Source organism: Sorex araneus, chromosome 2 (genome assembly GCF_027595985.1).
Source record: "Sorex araneus isolate mSorAra2 chromosome 2, mSorAra2.pri, whole genome shotgun sequence".
Lineage (NCBI taxonomy): Eukaryota > Metazoa > Chordata > Mammalia > Eulipotyphla > Soricidae > Sorex > Sorex araneus.
Window position 1 is genome coordinate 295,540,123 of NC_073303.1, and position 8,021 is coordinate 295,548,143.

General features: G+C 39.9%; 1 pseudogene; it reads left to right on the forward strand.

Annotated features, from left to right (window-relative positions):
- The first annotated feature begins 5,231 nt into the window (after positions 1-5,231).
- Positions 5,232-5,332, forward strand: LOC129402877 (U6 spliceosomal RNA; annotated as a pseudogene).
- Positions 5,333-8,021: the final 2,689 nt, after the last annotated feature.

Genomic DNA, 8,021 nt, shown 5'->3' on the forward strand with positions numbered 1-8,021 from the left:
TCACATAGTAAGAAACTGTTCCTTCGGCTTTTCCATTTTGTTCTACCTAAAAAATTATTTCAATGTGGCTCTTACATCACTGGGTGAAACTCCTCGGTGTTCATATACACAATGGGGCCCTCTATAGCAATCAAAAGGAGGGGAAAAGTCATAAGAGGGCAAGCTATACAGCCGAGGGGAGATGTGGTTTATGAATGCAAAACTTACAGTAGAACTTTAGACGAAAAAAGTTGACGATGCAAGTTAAAGCTGGCCCCGGGCAGCAATATCTTACTGAAGTGGCATTTATTTGGCTGATAACCCAAGGTCTTGCTGAACTTGCTAATACAACAGTGGTAATCTTTATGGAAGAGTGAATTACAATAGCAGTTTGCAGTAACATTATTCAATCTTTCCCTTATTTAGAAAGACCTTGAGAGCTTCCCCCAAAGTTCCACAACTTAACTTTCTGCTGTGACCTCATATCTGGAGTGGGAATCCTCCCTCAGAGCCTCTAAAGATATTTCCAAGTGGTTTGCTTCAGACATGCAATACGGATCTAAAATGAGATTGAATGTAACAGTGTGACTGAGCTGAAATTGACTGCAGAGGATACGTACAATTCTGAGTAGCAGAATGACTTGCTTAAGGTCACACAGTCAGGTGACTTGTTTCTTATGTGGGTAACTGTTATTTAGGCACTAACTAAATAGAATCGAATCAAGGAGATGGAAGAGGAAAATTAAAAAGATTTCAAAACATTTTTTTCTGGGAAATGATTATGTCAGAATCCAAGGAGAATGCTTAATTCTTTCTGAAGACCAATTTTTCTTTTCTGTTTTCTGCTTAATTGTGTATGATATCAGTGGTCATTGAAATAATTTTATAATTGAAAATTTGAAATTTACTTACAATGTACTAAGAATCTTCAATGCATATATATGACATTTGTGTAGAACAAAGAGGGATTTGGGAGACCATGACATTCTATGATTTTAAAATTAAGGCACGTAATGTTTTCTCTTACTAAGCACATGTATATGTCCTCTGATTCCCAAGTGACATTTCTGTGGGAGGCAGGAAGGGTGTGGGTAAACTTGTGGCACTGCACCTGGAGAAGTGGCTGACTCATTCATCAATTGCAGTTCAAGTATTTGAAGCTCTCTGGAAGCATAATGTTGAGGCAGGTCTGCTAGATTTCTTATTCTATCTCCTCCATTTCCAGAACCTTCTTGCCACCTCAGGGCTCTATTTGGAGCTATTTATCAGAGATGAAGAGAAATGAGAGGTAAGAGTGGAAATAATAATCCAATGTTAGTATGGGAACCCTTGAAAGTCAACTTCTCCCTCAGTTTGCAATCTTTTCTTGTCACCACACACCCTATATACTCCAATACTCTTTCATTCTTGTCCTCTTTGCTTTTCCTCTTCTTGGCTAGAGAGTATCTTAATATCCATCTTTCTATTATTTGGGTTTATTTACTATTTAGCTTAACCTGCCCTGACTTCCACCTCTACCTTGTCTGTGAAACTGCTCTTATGAACTCATTAATAGCACAATACCCATAGCCAATGGTATACTAAAAGCCTTGTTTCAGGTATCATTCTTTTTGATTGTTTGACACTGTTAATTTGCCCCCTCCCTCTTTTTTACAGTTCTTATGTGGTTTCCCTCCTTAGCTTGCTGTATTCCTGTAGAGAGTTTCTCATTCCTTTCATGTTGGTATTTTGCAAGTGGTCTGTGGATTTATCTTGTGAATTTAATCTTCACAGTCAATGATTTACTTTTTCTTAAAAAATAATTTGGGGTCACACCTGATGGTGTTCAGGTCTTACTGCTGGCTTTGTGCTCAAGGATCACTTCTGTTGGTGCTCAAGGGACGGCTTGGGGTGCGAGGGATTGAACCAGGCCCTGCTGTGTGCAAAGCAAGCACTTTACCTGTTGTATAATCCTCCAGTTCTTTAAACATCATTTCAAATACTTTCTCATGATCACTACACCCACATTTCTAGATGCTACTTGGAAATCATTCAGTCTGTGTGGAGCACTGTAATTTCAGCACAACTAACCTGAACTCATTGTCTGTCTTCCAAAATAAGTTCTTTGTGGTTTTTTTTTTATCTCTCCATTGAGATATTTATTTGCTTATATGTATCCTATTTCTGGGAGGGGGTGGGTGGGGTCTATCCTAGGATTTTTCCCTCCTGTTTGCTTTCATCTCACTTCTTCCTGGTCCATGATGCCAGCTAAGGTTCTCAGTATAATTAAGCCAAACTGATAGAACTAGAGAAGATTATTCTGCCACATTCTTAGATTGTTGAGTTGCATGCAAAATCTGGACTGACTGATTACTCTCAATACTGGTTTAACCTGCCTCTATGGTTCAAGTAATTTTCCCAGCTCTGTGATCACCAATGATTATAAATTTGACAGTATAACTAACCATGCTTCATCTAGTTAGAAGCTTGGCAATGACTTTGGGGGATGACCTAGCAAGAACAAGCTATTTGCCAATCTTTTTTGGCATTGTTGATGCTTTTGAGAGTATGAAAGTCATTCGTTCACAGAATTATGGTGGCATGAAAAAGAAATGGCAGAAATATCTATCTTGTGTTTTTTAGTTTATTATCTTGTATTTTTTATGATCTTGTAATTTTTATTCTGATTAGTAACTCCAGCATTCACCTGGACCAATATCAGAAATTCAACAATTATCTTTAAGTCTCTCATCTTGCTACTAATGTAGAGATTGCCACTAATTTCTCTTAATTTTACTTCTTAAACAATTCTCTAGTCTGTTTTTTTCTTCTAGTTTTGCTTATTGTCACTACTGTAGAGTAGCTTCTTATTACTTAAATATCCTGGTTGACTAATATTAGTCATGAATATTATCATGGGAAAAATATAAACTGTGTGATATGATGAATTTCTGGGACCATCTCTCAGACAAAGAGACATTTTAACTCAGCTGACAGAAAGTAATCTTAGACTGATTTAGGAGGAAGAATTTCAAGAGGAGAGATGATAATGAACAAAAACCCCAGGAGAGAATAAGTCTCATAGATTTGAGAACAAACAAAATCCGAGTTGCTAAATTACAGTGGATTTGATATTGCAAAATTATTGAAAGATCGGAATCAAAACTCATGGTTTAAAGAGTTTTCCAAAGAAAACAGTCAAGATAGGTTGAGAGAGAGAGAGGGAAAGAGAGAGGGAGAGAGGGAGAGAGAGAGCTAAAGAAGAAAACCAAGGATAAAGATGTAGAGAAGCAGAAATCGTGGTTGGGAGAGAGAGGTCTCAAAGGAAGTTGGTAAGGATAAGGGAGAACTGGCTGTGTTTTCAGACATTAGAATAATGTCATTGGTAGAACGGGGTAAAAAATACTATTAAGGAGTCTTGGACACCTATTTCCCAGGTCATGGAGGGCAATACAGTAACTACTGACCTGTTGTACTACATCAAAATACAGGTGACCAATCTGTAGAAAGGAGCAATTTGTTCAAGGACTCCAGAAGAAAAATGGCAACCCTGGCCAGGAGCTATAGCATATTCTCATATTGCCTTAGTTCAATTTCTCATTGTTTCTCATTTAGATTCTTAAAATAGTCTCAAATTATTTTTAAAATGCTGTTTAGCATTGTGTAGCATTGCAGCATTGTCTCCATCCCTCTCGGAGAGCCTGGCAAGCTACTGAGAGTATCCCGCCTGCACGGCAGAGCCTGGCATGCTATCGTGGCTTGTTCAATATGCCAAAAACAGTAATGACAAGTCTCACAATGGAGACGTTACTGGTGCCCACCCGAGAAAACTGATGAACAACAGGACGACAGTACTACAGTACAGTTCTACAGTTTAACATTGTGATGGACTAAAGATCAAGGTTAGCTGGAACCAGGCGGCCACATATAGGTCTTAAAGGCAGGTGAACTGGGCCGGAGTGATAGCACAGTGGGTAGGGCGTTTGCCTTGCACACGGCCAACCTGGGTTCAATCCCTGGCATCCCATATGGTCCCCCAAGCACCGCCAGGAGTGATTCCTGAGTGCACAGCCAGGAGTAACCCCTGAGCAAACCCAAAAAGAAAAAAAAAAGGCAGGTGAACTATCAGATTGGGGTATATAGGTTAGCAAAATTTAAGCAACTCATGTGCTGTGCCAAATAGACCAGCAGGGTATCCCAAGATCCAGATCTAGTTTGGATGAATCAGTGTAAAGGTCTCATGCAGATATCCCTTTCTCAGTAGTCACTCTCATGTGGATGAGGTTAAGTTGAAGATGTCAATGGGGTGAATCCTTGAGGATGAATATTTAAATTAGCCACTCTGGTTGCCTATAGTAATTAGTTTACAACGGATATGTAAAAACATTTCTGAGGATCAGGGAGGTGAGAAAGCATTGCTTTATGGTGGCCTAGTTTCCATGGTTTCCTTTCTCATGCAGCTTTGGGAGAGGGAGCAGAGAAAACTAATTGTTATCTACAATGAGTCCAGGGTAAGAAATAGTAACTTGATGTTAGAGGCTACTATATATTTCCGCCATGCCACAGTTCTATAGAAAAAATGGAAAGATTGTTGTTCAAATTGAAATGTGTTACTTATATATGAAAAACATTGCATATAATTCAATCACATGCACTTTCAAAGATTGTCAAAAAGTAGAAGGAAGGTTTTAAATTAGAAAGTTAACAATAATGTATATTTAACTCTGATTTTAAAAGAAATATGAAAATATTGGACCATTTGTTATAGTGATTTGGGCTCTTGTCTAGCAAGTATGTGCTTAGGAGACCAAGAATGTACAAATAAATAGTAATGGTATAACACAAATTTCAAATTTTTTGAGTGACACATGAACAATGTGAAGTTTTCCACTGACTGATATTTTAATGCCACACCCCCAACAAACCTATAATTAAAGTTATTTTGGCATTTTCATCTCAAATCCCTGCTTTTGGGGGGTGGGCGGGTTACAATTCCACTTTAAAAATGAGCTTCCAGATACAGTTTGACAAAAAATACAAAGTCTTATCCTAGCAACAATTTCCTTTCTATCCTTCCATCACAAGATATAGCAATAGGTGGCTTGTCAGTTTTCTAAGCCACAAAGGCATGTAAAAAAGGAAATGGAACCTGTTTTGTTTATTTGTACTTGTTGACTGCAGTATGTATGTGGGAACTCGAGTCTGGCTATAGTATAATCCATAAAAATGTCAAAGGCTTTAGAGTTTATCTCACATAGTGCTGGGAAACAATAGTGTCCTGACAGCACATATGCTAAAATTGGAACGATGCAGAGGTGATTACCAAGGACCCTGCACAAGGATGACACACATTCGTGAGACGTTTCCTATAAAACAAACAAAGTCAAGGCAACTGAACAGGAATCATCTCTTTTTTGGCTTATGGCCCCTTTCTCCTGATCTTTCAAATGCGTTAATCTTCCATGGAAGTTTAATAGTTTCTTTTCTGACTCATTTATTTTTACATAGATATAAATGCTACCCATGCTGTACATGCTACGTGTAGACACAGACATGCAGAAATACTTTTCTCTATGATTACTTCTCCTCTGATTTCCAACACAAGGGAATAAAATCTCTTGAAGAGACATCTTTGGCTCCGTCCCCCTCCCTTGAAAATAAATGCTGGTCTAGGACGGGGAAGCTTTAGCTGCTTCTGAAGCGTGGAGTTAAATTCTTCACTGGAATTCAGAAAGTAAAAGGAAAGTGCTTGGGAAAAACCCTTCTGCTGGGGTGGGGGGTCAGAGAAAGGCCATTCAATTCTTGCAGGAAGGTCATCGGGGCAATGGGAGGGGTCATGGGCCCGGGGATCATTTGAAGAATGCCATCCTTTAAGTAGGTTTTAGGCATCTCTCTGGTTGGGAAACGTCAATATAATCTTTCCTGCACAAACCATTCTAGGAAATGCCTCCTCAGACATTTTGTAGTTCATGGTGGGGGTGAAAGCAAAAACTGGTACTATTGATTCACATCAGAGTTAGGCTGATTCAAACATAGAATCCTTTCTGGAACTCTTGGTTGGCTGATGTGTTTTGCTTTTTCTTAAGAGAGTTTTTTTTTCCTGGTTGGGGGGAGTACATTTTCACTGGGAAAAAGAAACCCATAAAAAAGATTTTTAATGTTAATCTTTATGTTAATATTTATGCTGTAGGCAGCAATGTTTCTGTGTCACACACCCACCGTGCCAATATCCTTCACCATCTTTCTTATCTAACTCTTTCTCTCTTTCTCCTTCCCGAACTCGTGTACTCTGATTTCTTCAGAAAGAGCAAAGCCGAATCCTCAAATACTTCCAGACTAGTTTCTTGCTCCCGCTTCAAAATTTAAAGTCCCCCAGTATCACGACAACACAGAAATGCGAGGAGAAAGGAGCTGCCCCCTCGGGACTACCATCGAGCTAAATGCAGTGTTACTTAATGCAGTTCTTGATAAACCTTTATGGCAAATTAGAGGTTTCCCGTTTCCCCAGTCGGCTGGCTATAAGATGTTGGGAGGTGCTGGGTTTTTTTCCCCCCTTCTTCCCTTTTCTTTAACGCACAGCTCTTAAGAATTTGTAGCTATGTATTTTTAATACTGTCAATAAACAGCTTCCTCAAGACTCAGAGGGGCAATAATGGAAGCTGTTAACAAAGTGTGAAAAGCAACGGCTAGCAAAGGTTAATCACATGGCTGCCCACTAATGACCTCTACAGCCCTCCGTTTAAACCCAACAGCACTTGTAAAGACCAATCACGTGAATAATTTCCTGTCTGAGGTAGCCTTTATGGTTCAGAATAAAAGCAGAGCTGATTGTGAATAGAAAGACCCCGGCAGGGGAGGTGGTTATTATTTTTAAGCTGATCTAAACACCTGGGTTTCCCACTGGACCCTATTAAACTTTCTTCATTATGTCTAAATATTTCAATCATTTCTACAGCCGTTGTGAATTACTGCATTACTAAGGTGGGCAAGAAGGAGGAGAGGGGCCAGCTATGTTGAGAGGGGGGCTGGTCAAGAGCTCTGTCCTCAAGGTGACAGTCAGGTAGGGCAAATCTCCGACTCTGGGAAGGGGTCTGGAGGGGTCATGCCTCCCCCCCCCCCCCCCGCCGTCCCCTGCCCTGCCTCAGGAAGACCACACGTAAAGCCATTCAGCCCCCAATTTTTTTTTTTTTTTTACTATTTAGAGGTCTCGAGATGAGGAGATTCCTTAGCTTACCCTGGTAACCCATCATTGTTTAACGACCCTCACTATCTGTCCTCACGAGTTTTCCCATATAAAGGACTTAAGTCATTTCTGCTGGCCTTAGACCCGTCTCTCTGCTCTGCCTTTGGGTGGCTGGATTTGGTTAATGCTCCCCCCGCCATTTTTATTATAGATTTGGTTAAACATTACTCCCCTTGCAATCAAACTGCCGTCTTTGAAGATTTTATTTTCCACCTCCAACGTATAGGCATATTTAAGTGAAGAGTCATGATTAAAGCTTGAACGTAGGGACAATGGCAGCTTTAGGTTCATGGCAAGGCTAGATTTAAAAGGGGTACTAGGGTTTTAGCTTCCAATTTGGTACCTAGAATGTAGGTGGTCCTTTGGGCTGGGGGAGGGGGGCCCTAAGCAATGCTTCATTTCTCTCTGTTTCTTTCACCGTTGCTGATTTTTAAAATATCACTCAAATTCCACTGCATCTTTTGTGTATATCTTTCCCGAGTTGTATCATGTGATCCCCACGAGGGCAGCATGCATGCACTGGAGGCGTAAGAGCAGGACCCTCAGATCACAGGTGCAATGTTGCCTTTATTACTTCATGACAAAGTTCTTGCTTCAGCTCAATATCTGAAAAGTAATACATGCTTCTTGGACTTGTAAGGAAAAAGTGAAGTTATTCTATCCCTGAAAGGTACAGTCTCTGGGTATATGCTAGTTCTTGTCACTTTATTCTTCATGAGTAACTCTGAATCCAGCATGGTCTCATATTTGATAAATATCAGCAGAAAGAATAATTTGGTTCCACATAGCCCACAGCTTGAAAGTATACAAGAGGGTGGTT